Here is a 22655-nt window from a genome sequence, read left to right on the forward strand (position 1 = left end):
GTATGTCTTGTCTTCATCCGTTCTTTTATTAGATTATAGGACAGTAAACTGGCCTGAACATATTTACTTGAAGTATGTCATGTTAGTTTTAATAGAATTCAAGTATAGTCTCCTAGGAAGTTTGCAACACAAAATTATAGTAATTATTTTGGCTTGAATGATATTTTTTGTCTTTATTTGCCACTACAGAAGAGAGAGAGAGAGAGAGAGGTTCTCCTGCCTCCCCTCCCATGTACTCTAGATCAGATAAGCTTGAGTCATTTGAGTATTTAAATGTGTGTTATAGTTTGATTTAAAATAGAAACTGTTGAGCTCAAACAAGCTTTATGAAAAATGCTTGTGTTATTTCTATTAATCTACAACAAAATTATATATTTTTCTTTGTAAGGGGTATGCTAGACAATAAGTAATTTGGAAACAAAGTGTAAAGTTCTAGGGATAACTTTAAAAAAAAAATCCACCTAGTTATTCAGACCTTAATTTGATTGGTTCTTTCTTCTTGATTGAACTCAATTATGTAGCAGTCAAAAATGAAATTATACAATAATCATTGTGAGTAAAAATACTCCTGTTACGAGATCTGACAGTTTATCTCTTATGCATTTCCAGTATTAGTTATATTCAGCCTCTGAGCACATTACTATACATGGTCATAGAACATCAGTTTGACATTTGTATATTTTATTACTTTTATTAAGATACAAACAGAAGCTTGGCACTAGTTACCTATTTCCCTTAATGAAGAGTGCTAGGTTTGTTACAATACAATTTGTAATAAGAATATATTTAACCTGAAAACTGTCTGTGACACAATATTGCAGTGTGCAGTTTTGCAACTTACTTGGAACTCAGAATCCAATTTTCAGACTCCAAAAATGCTTAGGAAAGAAATCCACAGAACTGTTAACCAAACATTGCATTAGGTTCTGTTAATGTTAATATGCATATGAAATTACACAATGTCTAATTTTAAAAAACCCTAATAAATTTCTGCTTTTTCGCACAAAGTCTAAGTGTAATTAAATTACTTTTTGTTGAGTATGAGCATTCACCTTAAAAGCTCATATTTCTCTACAGTGAAGTTTATTTCCCCTCTTTCTTTATGTTTCCTTGTGCTGCTACCATACCAGAATTAATTGTAGTTCACTGTGTTTCTTTCAGAAGGATACAATCTTATGAACATTGTTTAATGAGTTTGGAATATGTAACCCTCACTACCAACTTAAAATGACTTTAGTTTTCAGATCTCTGAACCAGTTATACTTTAAGTATGCAATAAAGATTGCATATGTCCAGTATTCCTTTCGGCAGCAGTAGCTTGTATGTCCATAATATCAGGTTTCCAGCTTTGAGTTGAGAAATACCTGGAGATTTTGAGGGTGGAACGTGTTAGCGTTTGGGTAAGGTAGGACATCAGTGGGGTATAATGTCAGAGTCTAGCTTCCAAAGCAGCCATTTTCTCCAGGGTAACTGGTCTCTGTAACCCAGTTGTAATAGCAAGAGGTCTTCAGCTACCTCCTGGAGAATGCCATCCCTAATTAATATATAGAATCTAACCCAGGGTGTCAAACTCATTCGTTATGAGGGCCAGATCTGACATAAATGAGACATTGTTGGACTGAGCCATGTTGGGCCGGGCCATGTGTGTACCTATTTAAGATTAGGTATCAGAGATATAAACGTTATAAAGGACACAGACAAAAACAAATATATATATTTTAAAAACTTAAAACATGCTTAAAACGTTAGCACTCGTTGATCTTAAAGGTGCTTTCTTTGTATTTCTCCCAAGGAATCCAGGGAACTGGGCAAAGGAGGCTGTGGCTCTTTCCTTCCTTCCTCGGGGGACTGGAGGAGAGGGGAGGAGCCTTAGCCAGTAGAAGGAAGAGAGGCTTGACTCAGTAGCTCTGCTGTGTGCTTGAAAGATTTAGGAAAAACTAGCTCTGCCTCCTCTTCCTCTCCAAGAGAGGAGTTTCATCTAATGGAGAAAATAGAGGTTTTGCTGTGTAGCCCCTGTGCAGTTGAACAAGTCTTGAAAAGCAAACATGCAGAAGGAAGCAAGAGAGAGGGAGAAGAAAGTGGATGACAGCCAGTTGCTTGGGGGCCTTATAGGAGCCCTCTGAGGGCCTGATTTGGCCCCCGGACTGCATGTTTGACACCCCTGATCTAACCCATATCACTTAGTAGTAGATACTAATTACTTACATTTTTGTACTCATTTTTCAAGCACAGCACATTTTCCTCACAATATATTATGTTACTTCTCTCTGTTGGCTGTGCAACTATAGCGATGGTATTTGGCCATGTTCCTTGTTATTCAGACATGCAGTGGAAAGGTATGACATTGCCCCCCCCCTCACAAATTGGTTTGGAATATATGAATGTGGTTGAACTGTTCTGTGTACAGTTTTTATGCATATGTGCCTGTTCCCTTTTGTAGTACACTTTAGTTCTAGATTGAACTGAGTGGATAAAGATGGGGCTAGATGTTGGAGAACCAGCTAGCATTGTAGATTGTGTCAGGGTTGGACTTCAGAAGTGGGTGTTCAAATTCCCCACTTAGCCATGAAGCTAAGTGAAGACTAATGAAGACTAATGAAGCTTATGAAGACTAATATAATTTTTGGTAGGGTGTGTGCTTTTGTGAGTTACGTCTGTATCTGAAGTGTATTTTTGGTACATTATAAGCTCTTGTAAGTATTCTAGCTGTATCTGAAGTGAGCAGTGATTGAAAAACATGCATGCCAATTCTAGCTACAAACATACCAACCTGCACAGACTAAATACATAGTATAGAGCAGGCTGTTACTGTGGAATAAAATTTAAAATTTTTTCTATTCCATACCTGGGAATGAATTCAGGGAATAGTTCCCAGTGATTCTCTACTGCTGAGTGAGAACTCCTTTGTAAGAGGATGACATTGCAGTAAGCAGAATGGAATTATTAGATTTGAACCTGTATATTGCTATGTCCCTTAGTAAGGATCTTAAACATTTTATATATAAAACATCAGGTTGAGATATGGTAGGGTTATAAAGTTCAATTCTGTATCAGACTGTATCATGCTTTGAACTGAAATACAGATAGCTTGATTAAAATAAAATTTGCGTTCTAGTCACTTTATTAAATCTAAAGGCTTATTACTGTGGTTGTCCTTTTTGTTCTAGTCTTGAGTGTTTTTTCTTCTGATTCATTGTTTATATGAAAAATGTCACAAGAAATAGGCATTCATGTATAGTAGACAAAAAATATTGAATGGTCTGGAAAATCCCTGTCTGCCTGCATGGATTGGGGGACCACACTGCTTGCTTCATGTACTCTGTCTGTTTTCAGAGAGAAAAAGTCAGAACAAAAGGGAGTTTTGAAATCTATGGAAAATTTTGAAAGCTGTTTTAAGTGCAGAATAGAAAGCTGCTGTTCAAAAGCAAAATCAGAAGTTTTTTCTGATCACCTGGATAAAAATCTTTCAGCTTTATCACAAGGTACTTGTAGTAAAGTCTAGATCCTAGAAATTGATGAACAATAAAGAGATCGTCAAACTTCAAAGATTAGCATTTGTATACAATTAGTTGGATCATTACACTTAACACCGTGATCTTTCCAGCCACCATTGTATTGTAATGCTAAATTAAACTATGTACGTACTTCATTTTTGTGGAGAAGAAAAAGTTGCTGATTATTCAAGTATTCTATTTGGTCTTTTGTGTAGCATTGTCTTGTTGTGTCTGTACAACTGATATCTCTAAACCACTGGAAATTTCTTACTCTGAAATTTTTGAACCAGACAGACAACTAAGTTCCCAAACATTATGTTTTTAAAGTTTAGCAATAATCTCATATTGCTGTAATGATAAATTCTTATTTCTTTGGAGTAATCTTTATCCCAGCTGGCCTCTAGCTGGAGGAGGAGGATCTTTAAGGTCGTTTTGCAAGTGAAAAGCTCACATCCTTCTGAAGCAGGAGAAGTCCTGTCATATTTTACACAGTTGTAGTCTTACAAAAGTCTTATTGCAAAAGAGCACACATCTGGCAACTGGCAATTTGGATTTGAGACAAAATTAATACAGTTGTACTTCAAGGCCTTATTTACTTATTACTTGCTTGTTTCTCTAATGGGCAGAAAAATAGGCTTTCACCATTGTTCTGCCCTCTTCCATTTTATCTTCACAACAACTCTGTGAAGTAGGTTCTGACAGAGTGTGTCTGGCTCAGGATCTCTCAACAAGCTTCAATGGCAGCGTGGAGATTCAAGCTGGGATCTCCCAGATCCTGGCCTGAAAATAACTGCTACAGCATGGTAGGCATATAATGTTAGTATTTCAGTATTGTTTCAGTGAATCTGCATTTCTTATTGTTCTGAGACTACAAATAGCAAATTTTCCCAAAGGCAGTCTGCTATTAATATCACTACTGTATTTTTTTCCCCTTATGATAATGCCAACAGCTGAGAAGAATGCAGGCAATCTTTGATTTACTATGACTGCATTCCAGCCACATTTTTCTCATAGCATGTTGATCTTAGCAACATACTTTCAGAGGTTCTCCCCATCCTCAAGATGCACATTACTTTGCTAGTTTTAGGAATGTACCTTGTTATGTGAAGGGAGGTGGTCTTTTCCCAGTTACAGCCTCTAATTTACCAGTGCTTTTGTTGCAACTAATTTTATTTCAGATTTCAATCCGAAAATCTTCATGTTACTTATGCAAAATTATGTCCCATTTGCAAATATGCTACCCCTTCCCAGATTGGCTGCTTTCAATTTTATGGAAGAAATAATAAAATCAAATTCTGAAACAAAAATAAAAGTACTCAAGCACCTATATACCTTCCAATGAATTGTATCAAGAGTGCTGAAAATGCAAAACAGAGTGTCTATTAAGATTTCAGGGTGGCAGCTGATTTCAGGAATTGTAGAGGAGCTAGTCACATTAGTTTTTACTAGCAGGAGGTGACACTTTTAGAAGAATGGAGCATGAGTGTATTAGTGCTGTGATTCATAGACCTGATAATCAGAGGCTAACCTAATAACCTAAGAAAAGGACAACATCGGTCTGTAAAAAGCGTGGCCTAGTTAAAGGAAGTATATACTCTAGCATGAGAAAGTGGAGAATATGGCAGTGTAGAAGCTGTTCTAGACAATTTAATTATTTTTTTCTTCCTCTTAGTATTGAAGGGCTAGGTAGACAGAGCACTGGTTTAAATAATGGCCACAATACAGCAGTGGGTGTGCATTAATCCTTTCTTTCCTAGGGTTGCCAGGTCCAACTCGGGAAATATCTGGGGACTTTGGGGGTGGAGTCAAGAGACTTTCCCATTCCAATATAATAAAAATACAGCAGTGCAGTTCCCTTGAATACAGTCTTCATTTCCTCATCCTCTTTTTTGCCTTTTTTGTTCCCCAGCAGCTTCACTTCCATGAAATGAAAATTGAACTAAATTAAACACACACACATTCACTCACAAAGCAGCCAAAATAAACAGTTTACATGCCCACATATTTGTGATCTCCCTGTGGCAATGTTGTAGATAACTGGAGTTGCTAAATATAACAAACTGCTGTATTTCAACCAGTTTAAGAAGAGAGAGGTGGGGGGTGGAGCTTTCCTCTATCTCATAATCAGGTTCTTGTTAACACTACTATTCCCTTTCACTATACAAACAGCTTCCAAAAGGAATGCAAAATGAACAGAGGGACTGTGCTCTCTCGCTTCCTCTCTCACACATGTGGCTCTGCCTGCTTGCCCTGTCCCCATGAGCTTCAGTTTTTCTGAGATTTAAAGGCACATACGTACCTTCCAAAATAGAAGCAGTTTGAGATCTAAGGCACATTGTGGCTGTTGGGGCGAGGCTTCCCCCCGCTTCAAGCCAACTGACTAACAGTAGAAAGGAGCCTGAAAACAGGGATACCCCGTGCCTGGATTTTGGGGCTGGCAAACTTAGATAATCCCCCCTTTGGTTCTTGGGGGGGGGTAGACCTATCTTTTATTCCTCCTGCTGATAATACTAGGCAGTGTTTCTCTGGAAATTGGCAAAGTTTACCTCAGCAGCACACACTTGATTCAAATAACAGTATAGGCAGTTTGAAACGGAATGAAAGATTATGAGGGATCCAATCTCTTATATGTTACCTAGTTAAAGTGAAATGGAGCCACAATGTAAGCAATTTATGCTCCTTTATGATAATTTTTGTTATCAAAACCCACACCTTTTATTCTTTGAAAGTTATATCTTCCCTGCTAGGTGTGGTGCAAGTACAAATAATAAACTGACTTGGATACTTTCAGTGTACATGCTGGAAAATATCTTTAAAGAACAGAACATTGGATCTTTAAAGAACAAAAAATCCTAACCTAGCCCCAATTTTTAAACAGGCGAATTTTGATGCTAATAGAACATCTTTGTTATTTCTCTTCTGGTATTAAATTCTCTTTGTACTTATCATATCTGTAATTTAGCCAATTCTTATGTACTTTCCTTGTTTAAGTTGATGCAGAGCTTTCATAACTGGCATTGTTTCTCTACATCTATATCTGACTTGTGCCAATTACTGTCAAGTTGTGTTTTAATGGAAGCAAACAGTTTATTCTAGATTGTTATAATCCTAGACTTTATTTATTTAGACCTGTAAAACTGTAATTAACACATACACAATTTCAGTCTTTCAAGTAAAGAGTTTACAAAAACCAAAAGGTGCTGAATAGACATTAGACTTGAAATGTGAATTAGGCTACTTAAATGTATGAAACCCTGATGTAGGGATCACTTACAATGATAAAATATGTTTTGGTATTGTGTCCTGCTTTCTTTTTTGTGGATGGAATTAAAATCATATATGGGTATTAAAATCCACAATTTTTCTTAAAATATAACACAGTACATCCTTTGGTTTGGTTATCCCCACCCCCCTTTTATACCAATCAATTGTTCTTTCTTCTGCTCCTGAGCCTGAGCCTGACCTTTGGAGGATCAAGGAAAGGCTAGTGTTTATCTTACTAGCAACAAGGTGTTTTTAGCTTGCTGGGGAACATAGCCATTTAGCTGATGAAACTGCATTCTCCACACACACACGGCTTTCTTTGTAGAAAAAGCCCAGCAGGAACTCATTTGCATATTAGGCCACACCCCTGATGTTACCATTGTTCAACACAGGGCATTTTTGTAGAAAAAGCCCAGCAGTAATTAATTACATATTAGGCCACACACCCCTGACACAAAGCCAGCTGCAAATGCATTCCTGTGCGTTCCTGCTCAAAACAAGCCCTACGTACGTACATACATATCTTCGACTTGATGAATATAACAAAAAACTGGGCTCTGGGCAGTGCACCACATAAATATAATTTATAAATATAACATTTAAAACATGTAAAAACAATTAAAATAACAATAACAATATTTGTTTTATGTATTTTGATAGAGGCCTTTTTAACTGCTGCCATGGTTGAATCTCTGTTTATTTAAATTATGTTTTATCAAATGTTTCTCCTTTTGGACCCAAATAAAATTACTTGCTTTTTCTTGGGATTAGTTGTTGCTGCATTCTTCATTTTCTACTGAGCTCTCAGCATTGGTCTTCAACACTGATTGTAGCTTGCTTGTGCATGAAAGTTTATATCCAGGAAGCAAGAAAAGAGTTAAGGAAGCAAGGAAAGAGTTATTTCCATCTCTGGTCTCTTGTGGTTCCCCCTCCCCCCCCCCGTTCTCTCAATTGATAACTTTCATGCTTCTTGAAAAAGCCAAGTGTAGGTATGGAATTTTTTTCTAACTACCCCTTGGCTGGTGGCCATGCAGATATCATGTCCCCTGGCTTTTGTTGAGTTACCTGCACCTGTTGTTCCCTATATCCCATTCACAGGAGTTCCTCTTGGGTCACTCTTCTCTGGAAAATATGAAGCCTAGTAAAGCAGGCTTTTCCCCTCAAGCTAGATTCATGTGGGTAGCCATGTTGTTCTGAAGCAGCAGAACAAATTTTGAATCCAGTGGCACCTTTAAGACCAACAAAGTGTTATTCAAGGTATAAACTTTCCACCTGAATCTAGCTTGGTGGAAGAAGTCAGGGGAGACAGGATTGGAGCGAGAAGAGAGGATTTATAATCTGATATATGCCAATAAATGCTTTTGAGAAAGTGAAGGACAGGGAGGAAACTTGGTAGTGCTTAAAACTGGAATGCTAAGAATTGAAGAGGTAGTACTTAAAACTGGAATGCTAAGAAATGAAGAGGAAGTGGAACACTGTGAGAGAATTGTCAAGATGTAGAGTGGATAAAAGAAGTGGGCTAAAGGAGACAATGGTAGCTTGCTTGTGCATGAAAGTTTATATCCAGGATTAAACTTTGTTGGTCTTAAAGATGCCACTGGACTCAAACTTTGTTCTGCTGCTTCAGAACAACATGGCTACCTACCTGAATCTAGCTTGAGGGGGGAAAGTCAGAGGAGACAAGATTGGAGCAAGAAGAGAGGCAGGGAGGAAACTTTGTAGTGCTTGAAATTGGAATGCTGTGAGAGAATAGTCAAGATGCAGGGTGACTAAAAGAAGTGGGCTAAAGTAGACAATGATATAAAAAGCAGGGACATTGAAAACTGTGTGGTAGAGAGAGTTAAAGAGGATGAGTTGAAGTCAAAATAGGACTAGAACAGGGGTGGCCAATGGTAGCTCTCCAGATGTTTTTTTGCCTACAACTCCCATTAGCCCCAGCCATTGGCCATGTTGGCTGAGGCTGATGGGAGTTGTAGGCAAAAACATCTGGAGAGCTACCGTTGGCCATCCCTGGACTAGAAGAAGAAGAATTGCAGATTTATACTCCACCCTTCTCTCTGAATCAGAGACTCAGAGCGACTTACAATCCCCTTTATCTTCTCTCCCCACAACAGACACCTTGTGAGGTGGGTGGAGCTGAGAGGGCTCTCACAGCAGCTGCCCTTTCAAGGACAACCTCTACCAGAGCTATGGCTAACCCGAGGCCATTCCAGCAGGTGCAAGTGGAGGAGTGGGGACAAGGACAAAACTTCACGCAGGGTCTAGGGACAGAAAGAGCTATGTACTACAAGAAGGAAGTTTGCCCATGGAGGGAACTGAGCTGGGCTGGGAACTGAGCCCAGGAAGCTAAGGGGCGATAGGGTGCAAAATGAAGGGAAGTGACCTTAACCATTAAATTACATGGTTTCCACCGTCACATTAACATTGGGATGTGGCAACTATAATGGAGGCCAATAAATAACATTGGGATGTGAATTTCTCAAATTTGTTGGATACACTGTCAAATTCTCTGGATGCATATTTCTAACTTGATTAGTGTTAGGGCACAGGAGATCCATGTGCAAAAAAGAATTGCTCATGGTAAGTATACTATTATAAAATTCCTAAACTTGGTGAAATTTTGTTAATTGTTTTAGTATTATTTCTAAAAGTTCTGTTATATTAGTTAGAGTGGCAGATGAGGAGACAGACAGATGGATGATAGATACCAATATTTTTGATATAGTGATATACATCATACATAATTCTATATTCATAGTTGCAAAAGCTTACTTGGTTTAGGTTTTCATGACTACTTTAGTGCAATAGCTGATAAAGGGATGAGCTGTGACGTTTTCCCAATGTGCATTGAAACCTTGTGGAATCTATTGTCCATTTTTAAATATATATTTGCACTGAGAGTGGAAAGATAAGTATGTATTAGTGAAGAGAGACTCAGTGCTATCTTTGAAGAATAAAATGTTAAATATTGGGTGTGGCAAAATAAAGTATGCAGTGGTGCATAATAGAACAAAGGCAGAGTTCTATTAAAGTCATTATGATGAACCTTTCAGCTATGAGCTAGATGCAATTGTTTTTGAAGTAACTCCATGCAACAGTCATTGTTAGCTTAGAAAAGTCCACAGCAGTCACTCATTGGCTCTGTTTTGTTTTGTACAGTTATAATAGAATAGGGCTTCTACTTAGATTTAAGCAGGGGTGGAATTCTAGCAGGAGCTCCTCTGCATGTTAAGCCACATACACCACCCTGGATGTCACCAATCCTCCAAGAGTTTACAAGACTCTTTTTTTGTAAGCTCTTGAAGGATTGGCTACATCAGGGGTGTGTGGCCTTATATGCAAAGGAGTTCCTGCTAGAATTCCACCCCCAGATTTATTTATTAAAGAGCTCCTGCTAGTATTCCACCCCCAGATTTATTTATTAAAATACATTATTAATATGGTTGTTAAACCACATTAACACAGTAATATCAGAATCTTCTTATACTAGAGACTTTTGTTGTCAGATTAATACCAGCTCATCTGCAGTACCGGAGATCTGCCCACAGTGCCAGCCTCTAGATGGGACTTGGAGATCCCCTGGAATTATAGTTAATTTTCAGACTACAGAGATCATTTCCCATGGAGAAAATGGATACTTTAGAGGATCTACGGCATATGCACTTCTCTTACCCAAATCTTTAGGAATTTCTCAACCTGAATCTGGGAACCCTACTCCCCCACCCCCTGCCAGTGGCCTGATCTACCTCTTGTCTTTTTCTATTCAAAATGTACATTGTTTTAATTCACTGTACAAGAAGGTGAATATGTGTCTAGTGAAGACAAGATTTTTTTTTCAAACCACAGCAACTTACACAGTACATTCAGCATTAGAGCTGAAAGATTTTTGTCCACAACTTTTCCTCCAATGAGGTGATAGTCCATTTAATATATTTCAGTTCTAAAGATTTTTAGAGCTGCTTAACTTTTTAAAAATTAAAATCAGGGTAGCAACAATCCCCCCCCCCAATGAATTTAAGAGGGAGTGAATGAGCCAATACCGTCAGTGGCAATTGTTCAGTAAAAATATGGAAGATCCACAAGTTGAACTATTCACTTTTTGAAATTGTTAAAATCTGTGTTGACAAACGTTTTTCAATAGGAGATACCACAAAATTTGGCAGTGTTTTGAATTGGTATAGTGTGTCAAACTTTTAAGTTTCTAGTGGCTGGCTATGTGTACTTATTCTGCCTATCTGGAGTTAACAAGAATTTCTTTGGTGCAGAAAGGCATTCCAGAGTAGTAAAATATATTTCCATGGCAAAAATATGTATCTTATTTTGTGAAATTTAGAAAGAAAAAGTCAACACACACGCATCGGCATCACAGCCTAGTCTGACCAATTTAAGGTGGGAAGAGGGCATTTTAGAACTATTCAAAAATTTAACTCCTGCAGTGAGTAAGGCCCTCATTAGGTTATAGGTTTTTTAAATTAATGTATGACTTAAGGTCAATGTCTTCTGGCCTCAGGTGCTTTGTTTCTGGATCTCACCACACCCAAAATACATTTATAAAAGTTTATTACTGAAATTTTCTTAATACCTCTTTATACTGTTATATAAAAGACAAAAAGAACTGTGATTCATCTCACCATGATCCCTTAAAATGTGTTTGATGCATGTCTTAAAAACTTAAATGCTGCCTTTTTAAATCAGACTGGCAGTCTAGTAGAGCGTTGTCTCAAACAGAGGCAAGGCAGGAACTCAGGAGTTCCCAACTAGAACACAGAGTGGCATGTGCACTCTTTCTCATGATTAAAAGACTTATACTGCATCTTTCAATGAAGTAATCTCCAAAACACCTTGCAACAGTGCAAAATCTTTAATATTGATTATGACCAGGTTTTTTTTTGAGCAGGAACAGACAGGATCGCAATTCCAGCTGGCTTGGCATCGGGGTGTGGCCTTATATGCAATGAGTTCCTGCTGGGTTTTTCTTACAAAACATCCTGTGTGAAACAATGGTGATGTCAGGGGATGTGGCCTAATATGCAAATGAGTTCCTGCTGGGCTTTTTCTTTAAAAAAGCCCTGATTTTGACAATATAAAAATGAAACACAAAGAACATGTACATAAATAGATACACAATTACATTTCATTAAAAGATGGAGCAAACAGAACTACTTTTGCCTAACATCTGGAAGTAATAGTTGCCAAGTGAATTTATTTGGGGAGGCAGTTTCATAGGTGGGATACACTAAGAAAGGTCCTTTTTATTGCAACCCACACAGAGATATGAACGTTTGGGGTGGGCGGGAGGGGGAGAGAGAAAAATTCAGGGGATATTTTTGGTGTGTTTAAAAAATTTCCCTAGGATTTTTTCCAGCTTTTCTGATGGAAAACTTGGGCGAGTGCTAAAAGAAGAAACAACCTGTGAAACGATTTGTAAAGCAAGTGTGCTCACATTTAGGAATGTGTAGCATGAAAAAGTGTGAGGACTTTTTCAGCTTTTCTATTAGAAAATGGGAAATTTTGGGAACTGCTTTAAAAAAGTATACCAATCAAAGGCTCCTAAGTAAGCTCAATAGTCATGGGGTAAAAGGATAAGTCCTCTTGTGGACCAAAACTGGCTAATTAATAGGAAACAGAGAGTGAGTATAAATGAGCAATTTTCACAGTAGGGTACTACAGAGCTCAGTACTGGGTCTGATGCTTTTTAACTTGTTAATTAATGATTTAGAGTTGGGACTAAGCAGCAAAGTGGCTAAGTTTGCGGATGACACTAAATTGCTCAGGGTGGTAAGAACTAGGGAGGATTGTGAGGCACTCCAAAGGGATCTATCGAGGCTGGGTGAGTGGGCGTTCAATGTGACCAAGTACAAAGTAGTGCACATTGGGACTAAAAATCCTAACTATAAATACAAGTTGATGGGGTCCAAACTGGCGGAGACTGACCAAGAGAGAGACCTTGGAGTCATGGTAGATAACTCACTGAAAATGTCAAGACAGTGTGTGACTGCAATTAAAAATGCAAACACTATGCTGGGAATTATTAGGAAGGGAATTGAGAACAATTCAGCAAATATCGTAATGCCCCTCTATAAGTCGACGGTGCGGCGTCATTTGGAATACTGTGTACAATTCTGATCACCATACCTTAAAGGCTATAAATCGACAAAAATAAATAAAAATACCTCAAAAATATAGCACTGGAAAAAGTCCAGAAAAGGGCAGCTAGAATGATTAAAGGGTTGGACTGGTTGAGCCATTGTCCTGATCCAACATGGCTTCTCACGTTCTTACAGCATTCAAGAACTTTTTTGTTTAAATCAAATAATTTTTCAAGTTAATATTCTATAATGTGTTTAATGAACACATTATTAAAGTTTGAGTCCAGTGACACCTTTAAGACCAACAACATTTAATTCTATGTATAAGCTTTCATGTGCATGCACACTTCCTCAGATACCTGTTGCTAATTTGGTGTCTTCCATGAAGATAGATTCAGGTGGGTATCTGTGTTGATCTGAAGCAAGAGAAAATTTTTTGAATCCAATGGCACCTTTAGGACTAATGAAGTTTAATTCTGGGCATAAGCTTTTGTGTGCATTCCCCCCACTGAGCTTCAGAATTTCAAAATCACATTTCTACACTCACCTATCTTCTGGTGGGGGGATTACCCAGAGCAGAACTGTACCTGAACCACTGATGATATTTAAGCATCTCGGAAATACTTTTTAAAATGACAGATCCCAATTAGTAGCTTGACCACCATATCCTGAGCAAGTTGGAAGTTTCCATTCTTTTTCTTCACAGGTGTCTTTATTTGTATATTGCATTGTGGCATGATGGTACTTAGGAGGTGCTGTATCATCTGCCTAAAGAAATGGGACTTCTTTTGACTCACTGTCTGACAAATCATCTTGTGTTCCTTGAAGCTTTCACCAATAGTAGTGGTGAAATGAAAATGTATCATGGATTAAATTTTGAGTGAATCTGCCCCCTGGATTCAAGATTAACCACACTGTGTGTATTTTAATGTATATGGTTGTTCTTTCAGTTTCAGAAGGGGAAGCTGGTGTCTCCCTGTATTCTCTAGGAAATGAAGAACAGGGCAGAAAACCTTGTGATCCCCAGCTGTCATCCTGTACTGGGCTCTTGTAAGACTTTGTCCAGCCATAGCAGTTTATACATAAACTTTTTCATTCTCTGGACTTCTTTCCATCATCCCTCCCCTCCAGCATCTGATTCTAAAACAAATGTCTGGCCACCTTACCTAAAAGGAGAGCACTGACAGATCACCACAATTATTGATAGTTCTGAATTGCAGTTTATACCTGCTGGGTGTAGGTAGCATCTGGTGAACCTTAAAACCTTGAACTAGATGGTAAATGTGTTAAACTACAGTCATTAATATCATTAATGAATTAACATGACAGTGATAAAATATGTTATTTGTACCACTTCTCCTAACATGAACGTTCCTTTGTTGACTTTGTCTTTTATCGTAAGCAGTGTCTGGAACCAGTGTCTGGTTGATTTTAGTAAAGGTTGAAGTTCAAGAATATAAGACCATTTAGATTAGTCTACTTTTCTACTACCATGTATGTTTTGTATTAATTCATGCTGCTAATTAACTCCATGCCTGTCCAATGAGAAGTTCTTCGTAACCGGGAAACTTTTGTATTCTTGTACCGTGGAAAGTTGGTGCAGTATCTTTTTAAATATTTACTAAATTCATTTGCACCAGAGATTTGAAATCTTGAAGCCTTTCAAATTGACCTTTCACTTCTTTCTAAGAAGTTCTGTGTATGTAATATTTTCAGGCAATTTTCATTCAGGCTCCAGCAAGACTGTCAGCCATTCTCTGGCAATCATATATAGAAGATTAGAAGATACTTTTCCAAACTATGAATGTTTCAGTTTTTGTCTTGACATAAATAACACCTTAGCATACTTAATTAGTATCTGCATATGCTGGGAGTATGTCTAATGAGCTATATTCAGTTGACAGTTTTCTTGAGCTGCTTTTCCATCACTGAACATGTAGGGGCACTGTAGTATTGCTTTAAGTACCCAGCATTTTCAGTGTAATATGCACTCTGAAAGCTTGGTGTTATATTGCAGAAATAGGATGTATTTAACAAAGAGTATTTTATCACATTTAAAAGTGCCTATGCCTTATACATCCATCCTTTTCTTGTTGAATAGTATTTGGAGGACTGTGGGTGTGGCATAATTTCTGTTCAAACGTCTTGAATTAACATTAATTTCTTTCTTTATTTTGTTTCCTGTTGAAGTAAATTGGTTTGATGAAAGAGGATAAGCAGCACAATAACTCAATTCTGTTATGAGTTGCTCTCTTATTTCATAATGTTTGGAATGAATAATTCTAGTAATGAACAATATTTCTCTGTGTGGAATTACCATTAAATCTCAAAAGTTGCATGAATTATCCACAGCTCTAATTTAATACTTGTCGTTTTTGTTTGAGAATTATTTGAAGTAGAACACAGAAGTAAATTGATGATTGGCTTTATTCTGTTGCTGTTACATAGGTCTGCAATTCATGCGCTGAGCAGTCCAAAATACATTATTAAGGGCTGTAAAGAATATAACCCTTAATAATGTATTACTTGACTGTGCGACTGAACAACAACAAAAGAATATAACAGGTAACAAAAAAACAAAACACAAATTGGTTACATAAAATCTAAACACAAATAGCTAAGTCCAGTGTACCTGCAATTGTGGTTTTGAAAATCTAGCCTGAAATTTCTTGCTGCCCCATCACAAAATTGAAATGATGCTGGTGTTCTTGTTTTACAAAGAAATTTTTAAACTAAGATAATTCCATGGCAAGTTACACAGAAGACTGTAATTGTTGATCACACCAATGGAAGTAGCAGAAACTTAAGTAAGAGGAAAAATGTGTTAATTCATATCTTTTTCCCTTCTCATAACCCCCCGTAGCTCACGGAAGGCTTTGTTAATGAATAGAAAACTTCCATTAACAACTTGATGTCTTTGAAAATGGACTGAATTTACAGATGATCAGAATGGCACTTGGCATATCATTAGTACATGAGGAATAAGCTGTAGAAAGTTTAAAGAATTGGTTCATGTGGTTTAACAAAAGTACTTTAGAATTTAGGCTTTTCATTTGATGCTTGCATCCTTTCTTGAGTCTCTCCATCCGTCTGTCTGTCTGTCTCTCCTTTTCCCCTATCTTTACAGACCCTTTTCTTTTTCCAATCCTCCCCCATCTCTGTTCAATGGCTAATCTGCAAAGTTCATGCTGCAACTGCTTCTTTGAGTGGGAGCGTTGTTCTGCCTGTTTCATACCAGCTTTGTTACTGTGCAGTATTTTTCAGCTGTTTGTGCTCATTATCATACAGCTGGCATTTAGAGGAGAGATGGAAGCAGGCAGAAGCTGCACTGTCTGCAAGTATAAGAAGTTCTTTTGCAATTGGGGTACTGGCAGATGGGGCATATGTTTTGAACGGGTTTTGCTGATAACAGACTGCATTAAAAATCATTCTGAGAAAGTCTAAGGTCAGCCCTATGAATTCAGAGCTTGAGAGGTATTCAGCTTTTGGAAACCCTTTTTAGAATATTAATTAACCCAACACGTGAAAGTGACAAATAACCTGTTTTGCAGAACTGTGAGAGATTGCCTCTACTTTACTTTTATTTTAATGGCTTTCTTCTTGAAGTGTCTACTTAATTTCCCCCTTTATCATATCATTATAAAGTGTTATGTTTATGGGAAGTCCATAGCTCATTGATTGAATATATATTTTGTTTTACAGTATCTTAGGTTCACGCCCAAGCATTTCTTCTTTGAAGAATCTCAGATAGCAGACCCTGGTGACTCATTGCCAGAGCAGACAATACTGGGCTCAGTGATCAACAATCTGATTTGGTAGTTTCCGGGGTATACATTGTGTCCTTGTTTCCTGTTGAAGTTTTTTTTTATCTTTACAATATAGAAAGGCATAGGCTGATATTTGGAAAAGTTTGTTTACTAAAAAAAACTACAGACAAGCAGCCCCCTCTCCTTACCTTAATCCTGGGTTGCTTTTGCCACGGGACTGAGGGAGCAAGGAGAAGTGAAAGGCTCTTGGGCAGCCAGTCAGCTGCCTAGAACTGCAGTGAGGGGTGGTGCTTCCGGATGGGAGCCAAAGCTTTGCACTGCAGACTGTTAGACCATAACAGAACAGTTACAGAAAGCTAAGAACACTGAACCAACCCCCCCCCCCCCAAAAGGACACTGTTGAGCTTTTACTTATATCTTCTGTCTCCTTTACAGTTTTCTTTCTTCTCTTTTAGTTTCATCTTGTGAACTCCCATTAGTTAAGCAAATGCATTCTATTCAATTCTCTGTCCATCCTAAAAGATATTCAGAGAGTACAGTTGTATTTATTAGGCCATCAACAATGAATGTTGCCACTTTCCCTGTCTCTTAAAAGTACCATTCCAAAATAATACTTATTTAATACCTCAGCCCAGGGCTTTTTTTTGAGCAGGAATGCACAAGAATGCAGTTCCGGCTGGCTTGCTGTCAGGGGGTGTGTGGCCTAATATGCATATGAGTTCCTGCTGGACTTTTTCCTACAAAAAAGTCCTGTGCAAAACAATGGTTACATCAAGGGGTGTGACCTAATATGAAAATGAGTTCCTGCTGGGGGGTTTTCTACCAAAAAAAAAGGCCCTGTCTTAGCCTATTTTCAATCAATAGTCATGCCTTTCTCTAATTGTTTTTTTAAAATTGGTGTTTGAGAAAGCACATTTGTCAAACATACACTCATTGAGAATAGTGTCTAGATAGAACAGCAGACTTTTCCTGTGTGTTCTAATGGGAACATAGCAACTAACATTTACTTGATGAAAAGCAGACTCATGTACAGTTTTATATTGGACCAGTGTTTTAGTTGAGAGGTTTTTTCCACCTAATCTTGATAGTTTATTTGCAAATAAAAATTGCTGAAATTAACATAGAGTGCGCAGTATACTGTGATAATACACTTTGGGGTACAGGAAATAAATCTGGTCTACATTGATGTTTGGGTGAAGGTCTTTGTACAGTATGAAGTATAGTAGTAATTCTTATATAAGCTGCAAAGCATCCTTTTCAGAAACCTTGCTGCTTTTTAGAAAAGCCTATTCATCCAGCAAAGATTGCTTCTAATATTTATATTTCAAACTCTTGTTCTGAGGATATTTAGCAAAATGTCCAGAAAGAGCTAGAAATTTCCATCATCTTTATAATGTTTGAATAGTCAAGGGCTATTGTGAGATTTGTTTACAAAACTGCTTGAGATGTTTCTGCACTTCAGATGAGTTCTATACTTATGTATGTATTTTCATTCTGACCTTACAAAGATCCAGATCTTCATCCACTTTCTGGCTGCTTTCCTATACACAGTTCTAAAACTCAGGAAAATGCTCTTTAAACAAATAAAAACTCGGCAGCAGTAATTGACAAAAGGGCATGCTTCTTTATTATCTCTTCAGTCTGTTCTTGAATGAGTCCAAACAGTGTTTTCATCATCTCCCATTTTGAACAACTATACATGGACTAATGTTGCGTGGGGAAAAGGTTTAAGTTCTGCAGTCCCTCTGACACAGCAGCTGTATTCAGATGCCATCAATCTCAATCATGAAACAATTGTTTGCATTCTCCTTTCTCTTCCTTCCATTCTCCTGTGCATATTGCTCAAAAATAGAACTGGTATATCTTCAAAGTAACCAAGTGAAGGAAGGCAGTATTACATATATTGACTCTCTGTTCTGCTGGCACAATGGAAGAGAGGCCATTTTATACTCTCCAAAGCCTATCCTGGGAATTATATTTATTTAAAGCATTTTAACCCAATTTGCACAGTTAAAAATATAGTTAAAATTATAAAATTAAATTTAATTATTCAATTAAAACTATATAAACAGCAGGAGGGGCAGAAAGTGTCATGGGGGGTGCCAGGTAAAACAAAAAACTCTTTACCTGTTGGTGAAATACATTGGTAGGGGGAGACAGACATATCTTCCTGGGCAGTGAGTACCAAAATTTTGTTGCCACAATGAAGAAGGTTCTCTTTTGGGTTGCTACTCATCTGCTATCAGTTGGGAGCCAACCGAAGCAGGGATCAGAAAATGACTGGAATGAGCCAGGTAGGTTTATATGGAAGAAGGCAGTCCTTAAGGTAGATGGGATGCGGATGCCCTGATGAGGGTCTAAGGGCTTATTTCTTTCACAATAGGGCACTGAGGAGGCTTTCAGGCTTTCTTCTAAAGACATGGTCTGAATCACGTATGAAGAGTTTTAATGTAGTTGAGAGCGGAAGATTCTGTTCACTTACCGTGAAGTCTTCCTTCTCTGTGGTCCTGGAGTGGTCCAGTCCTCATTCTTGGGATCATAGCTCCTCCTCTTCTATTGCAGGGCTTAACAAACTTGACCCGAAGGGGAGGTGCTTGATCCTCAGAAGTCAGTTCTTCTGCCAGCTATCCAACCTCCCTAGTAATAACTCCAAGAACACCAGGAGAAAACCTCTCTGGGGAAAAACAGAACAGACCCCCCCTCCAGAGCTTATCCTGAACCCTTACTCAAGGGGCTCTAGCGAGGGACCCAGGAACCCAAAAACACAGTGTCCACCTCCAACTCGGAAGTCCCAGGACAAAGCTGATACTTCCCCCGACACAACTGGGTGTGTAGGACTGGACCACTCCGGGACCACAGAGAAGGAAGACTTCACGGTAAGTGAACAGAATCTTCCATTTTCCAGTGGTCCCAGGAGTGGGCCAGTCCTCACTCTTGGGACATAAAAAAGCCGAGTCCCTGGGTGGGCACTTCAGCTTTGCCCCGAGACCATGTGTTGGAGTACCTTCCTACCAAATGCAGCCTCAGCTGAGGCCGCCTTATCAATCCTGTAGTGCTTAGTGAAGGAGTGAACCGACTTCCAAGTTGCCGCTTTACACACTACCTCCAGAGACGGAAAAGCCCTATAGGCCGCTGAAGTGGCTGTTCCCCTGAGGGAGTGAGCTGTCACCCCGACCGGTGGCTCCAGGCCTTTTGCCTTGTAAGCTTCCCAAATGCACCCCCTAATCCACCTACTAATGGTGGAGGCTGATACCTTGCGTCCATTGTTTGAAACCCTAAAGGAAACAAACAAAGAATCAGATTGATGAAACCCTTTGGTCCTATCCAGATAGAAACTAAGGGCTCTACGGACATCCAAACAGTGCCACAACTTCTCTGTCTCATGAACTGGATTAGGGCAGAAAGAAGGAAGCACAATGTCTTCCGCCCTATGAAACCGTGAGTTCACCTTCGGAATGAATGCTGGATCAGTGCGAAGCACTATTTTGTCCTGATGGAAAACGCAGAGATCCTTATGTATCGACAGAGCCTGAAGCTCCGACACTCTGTGCTCCGATGTGATGCCCACTAAGAATGCCACCTTAAAGGTCAGCAACTTAAGGCTACACGACGCCATAGGCTCAAAAGGCTCGCCGCACAGCGCCTTCAGCACCGTGTTTAGATTCCAAGAGGGGAACCTATGCACCTGCGGTGGATTAACCAAAGCCACCCGCTTCAGAAACCTCCTGATATGCGGGTGTGCGGAAATAGGCTTGCCCTCTCTGGACCCTCTAACCGCTGCTATGGCTGCCACTTGTCTACGCAGCGTACTAGTGCTAAGGCCTTTTTCTAGCCCCTCCTGTAGAAAAGAAAGGATAACAGAAACTGAGGCCTGTAAAGGATCTTCCCCCTTACTTGCACACCAGGTATGAAAAACCTGCCAGGTAACATTATAGCTCCTGTTAGTGGAGCTCTTCCTTGAAGACAACATGGTGTCTACTACCTTAGAAGAATAACCTAGACTAATCAACTGCTGCCACTCAATCTCCAAACAGTGAGCTGTAGCATTTCTGGTCGTGGATGATGCAGTTCGCCTTGGGACAGAAGAATCTCTCACAACGGAATTCGCCATGGTTCCCCTATCGACAGGCTTTGGAGTTCCTGGAACCAGGCTCTCCTGGGCCAAAAGGGGGCCACCACAATCACTTCCGCTTTCTGTTCCCGGACCCTCTGCAGAAATCTCTGGATGATCTGGACCGGAGGAAAGGCGTACAATAGAGTCCTTGGCCAGTCTGAGTTCAGAGCGTCGACAGCTGCAGCTCCTCTGCTTCTCGTCCTTGACAAATACTGAGCCACTTGGTGATTGTCGTCCGAAGCAAAAAGATCCACTTCCGGCATACTGAATCTTTGATAAATGTCTCGAAATGTCTCGCGATGAAGAGTCCATTCCGACTGGTCCAGTGATTGCCGACTCAGCCAGTCCGCTACCACGTTGTCCTTTCCTGCCACGTGGACGGCCTTGATGGACTGAAGATGAACTTCCGCCCATGTGAACAGGACCTGTGCTTCGACTTGAAGCTTCCAGTACCTGGTGCCTTTTTGATGATTCACATAGGCCTTTGCCGTCATATTGTCTTTCTGAATCAGTACATGAGTTCCCAGCACTCTTTTTTCCATCTGAAGCATGGCCAGTCGTATGGCTCTCAATTCCAAAAGATTGATACTTTCTTCGGCCTCTCGGACATTCCACTGACCCTGCACTACGGCTCCAGTCATGTGAGCTCCCCAGCCAAAAAGGCTGGCATCCGTGGTCACCACCACCCTTTTGGGCTCCCGCAATTCCTGTCCCAAGGAAGAGCGATCGGCCGTTTGCCACCATTCGAGATCTTTTAACAGATTGGCTGGTAATGTCAGTGAAATCGGGCTTTTGGTACTTATCTGCTTCTGGAAGGGTAAAAGGAACTTCTGGAGAGGTCTCGTGTGGAACCGTGCCCACTGAACTACATCCTGGAACGAAACCATCATTCCCAGCAACTTTGCCAGCAGCATCAACTTGACTTGCTTCCGTTGCTGGACTTCCAACATCAGCTTCAAGATCTTTGACTGCCTTTCTGGAGTCAGAAAAACCCTGTCCCAGCTGGAGTTGATCTGAACCCCTAGATGTGTCAGAGACTGGGAAGGTTGAAGCCAGCTCTTCTGAATGTTTTATCACGAACCCATGGGATCTGAGGGTCTTTATGGTCAGATCTAGGTCCCGTTTCGTTTGCTCCGCTGACGGGGCCTTGACCAGAATGTTGTCCAGATACGGAAACAGAGAAACCCCTTGTAACCGGAGGAGCGCCACAAGGGTGACTAAGACTTTTGTGAACACTCTTGGCAAAGACTTTAAGCCAAAGGGCAGGGCTCTGTACTGGTAATGACACCCGTCGTAGGAGAAGCGAAGAAACCCACGATGTCCCTTGGCGATAGGGATATGAAGGTAGGCTTCTGACAGATCTATGGAGGCCATGAAGTCTCCCTGTTGGACAGCCAGTAGTATGGATCTCAGAGTCTCCATCCGAAACTTCTTTGTAACTACCGACTTGTTCACCCACTTCAAATCCAATATCGCCCGAACGTCTCCGTTCTTTTTGGGAACTACAAAGAAGACTGAATATGTGCCTTGAAATTTTTCCAACTCCGGGACCAGTTCTATGGCTCCTATCTGAATCAGATGGTCGATGGCCATCAGCAAGGTATGATGTTTCTCTAGAGACTGAGCTCTCTGTACTTCCAGGAAACGGCGTCGTGGAGGTGAATAAAATTCCTGGGAGTAACCATTGGTAACTGTGTCCAACACCCATCTGTCTGAGATCGTTTGATGCCACACGTGGGAGAATCTCTGAAGCCGTCCCCCTATTCAACTTAGGTCCAATGGACCTGCCCAGTCATGCTGATGTAGGCTTCTTCTGTCCTTTAATGGGTTGACTTTGTTTTCCACCTAAGGAAGCTCTGCCATCTCTGGTCTTTGGTTGCCACTTTGTTCTGTATTGCTTGAAGGGGGTTTGTCTTGAGTCTCTCCG

At 39.7% G+C, this 22655-nt stretch overlaps 1 protein-coding gene across 3 annotated transcripts in view; it reads left to right on the forward strand.

Annotated features, from left to right (window-relative positions):
- Positions 1–22655, forward strand: part of FBXW7 (F-box and WD repeat domain containing 7) — a 244305-nt gene that overhangs the window by 122960 nt on the left and 98690 nt on the right. The gene's annotated exons all lie outside the window — the stretch shown is intronic.

This window comes from Heteronotia binoei, chromosome 9 (genome assembly GCF_032191835.1).
Source record: "Heteronotia binoei isolate CCM8104 ecotype False Entrance Well chromosome 9, APGP_CSIRO_Hbin_v1, whole genome shotgun sequence".
NCBI lineage: Eukaryota > Metazoa > Chordata > Lepidosauria > Squamata > Gekkonidae > Heteronotia > Heteronotia binoei.